General features: G+C 39.4%; 1 long non-coding RNA gene and 1 pseudogene across 1 annotated transcript in view; both read right to left on the bottom strand.

Moving 5' to 3' along the window:
* The window catches only part of LOC102000297, a 59,094-nt pseudogene that overhangs the window by 22,115 nt on the left and 34,791 nt on the right, over positions 1–2,188 (bottom strand).
* Positions 1–2,188, bottom strand: part of LOC113458512 — a 14,965-nt gene that overhangs the window by 437 nt on the left and 12,340 nt on the right. Inside the window, exon 2 of the long non-coding RNA XR_003378876.1 lies at positions 128–254. This is a non-coding gene — a long non-coding RNA (uncharacterized LOC113458512). The remainder of the gene's footprint in view (positions 1–127; positions 255–2,188) is intronic.

A 2,188-nucleotide genomic window follows, 5' to 3' on the forward strand; every position in this document is an offset into this window, starting at 1 on the left:
CCAGGCTGGTCTCGAACTCACAGAGATCCGCCTGCCTCTGCCTCCCGAGTGCTGGGATTAAAGGCGTGCGCCACCACAGCCCAGCTTCGCCCCTTATTTTAAAAGGTGAAGGAAAACTCAATCTTACCTATGGCTGTGAGGTTCCTGTAGGTCTCCAGCATCACAGCTTTGTAGAGATTCTTCTGGAAAGGATCCAGTAAAGTTCACTCTTCCCAAGTGAAGTCAACATGCACATCATCATAGGTCACTGCATGCTATAGTATACCATACATGTGTACAACAGAAAGCATGATACTGACAACATTGTAAATGTATACTCCTTTAACAGTACTGTCATACAATTGTGGTTCTCTCCACACTTATTCCATGATATATACAGTACAAGGTAATCACCATGTCACGTTGGAAGGAAACTGAATAGGAGCTTCACCTCTGTCATTTCTGTATCCTGGGAATGGGATACTGCCTTAATAGAGAAATGTCTATTAAAAACTTAGAGGCCACCCAAAAGAATGACAAGCAAAAGAGCTAAGATCAAGAGCAATAGCCAGCATTTTGGCATATCAACATGTGGTTTGAATTTTTATAGCTCCTTTAACAGTTTCTGACTTATAGGAGGCCCTTGAGCAGGAGGTATATTTTTTTAAAAAGTTAAGTAAAAAATACCTCTGGCAGCGCAACTATTAGCATTCTAAATCTAGGAAGGTTGAAAGCAGTTTTTGGTTATATACCTCTGAGCAGACAACCATGTTTTGGTCTTTGCTTTTATGATTTGAAAAGTGGATAAAGCCAGCAACCAAAGTCACAAGAGAAAGACACAGTGTAGTTCAGCAGTTTAAAAATTTGCTCACATGGTCAAAAAAGGCTAAATGACACGCAGTAAGAGGTTCAGATGGAAAAAAATCCTGTAAACAGATTCCTGTATGTTTTATAATGCATGTAGACCTAAGAAAGAAAAAGAAAATGGGTATAGGCAGTCATGAAACAAATAGATTAAAAATAACAAAGTAAGGTCTTTAAAGAGACAGTAAAAGTAATATAAAAGAAAAAAGTCAGGGCTGGAGAGATGGCTCAGAGGTTAAGAGATTTGCCTGCTCTCCCAAAGGTCCTGATTTCAATTCCCAGCAACCACATGGTGGCTCACAACCATCTGTAATGGGGTCTGGTGCCCTCTTCTGGCCTGCAGGCATACATGGAGGCAGAATATTGTATACATAATAAATAAGTAAATAAATATAAAAAAAGAAAAGAAGTCATGTAAAGTTGAGAAATACACAGGGAGTTTGGATCCTATACAGTATTATGTGGATTTTCAATATTTTGAATGGCAATGAGCACACAGCTGCTGACATACATAAGACTGTGCACAGGACTGTTAGAACCATCTTAACTCTGAAATGGAAATCAAAAAATATTTTTGTAAGTGGAAATCAAAAAGTGATTTGGATAAGAGTTTCTGCTTCTTTTCCCACAGGAAATTAGAGGCCATGAAGTTCAGTAATGAGAAGGATCAGTTTTGTTCAGAGACGACCTCCTGAATCTTGACAGGCCATATCTATCAACAAAGATTATAGCTGAACTTCCCAGCACTTGATGATTTTTTTAAATTTTCTCTCTGAGAACCTAAAGATGCCTTCACCTAGAGTGAAGCAGTTTGGAAAACATAACACCCACATTCCCAATAGGGGTCTGAGAGGCTTTTGTTTATTTGGTAGATCATAGGGGAATATAGGGAAGTGACTGCTGCTGAATTTGCCGAAACAAGGCAGGACAGTCTTTTGAAATCCCTGCCTCTGAAGGAGTCTGCTGACATTCTGCAGGATACAGAAGAAAGCAGGTAATAAACTTTGCCAAGTTCTTTAAATTTTCTACTTCACTGAAAAGCCTGCCAGATACACTAGGTTGAGGATGAAGATGGAGGCCCCACTTCTGCAGAGGAATTTTGGGTGACTTTCCAGGCAGATGTATCCATTGTTAGGTAATATTAATTTCTCCTGGTGTCTTTCTTTTGTTTTGGGGTTTTTTTTTTTGGTTTGAGACAGGGTCTTACTAGGTAACCTTGACAAGGCTGGCCTTGAATTCAGGATCTACCTGCACACAGAAAGTCATGGCGCAGTAAGAAAAGTTATAGTCAGCCACTGTGAGGGAGCTTCCAGTTACTGAATTTTCCTTGTTTTTTTTTTTTTTT

Source organism: Microtus ochrogaster, chromosome 4, assembly GCF_000317375.1.
Source record: "Microtus ochrogaster isolate Prairie Vole_2 chromosome 4, MicOch1.0, whole genome shotgun sequence".
Classification (NCBI taxonomy): Eukaryota; Metazoa; Chordata; class Mammalia; order Rodentia; family Cricetidae; genus Microtus; species Microtus ochrogaster.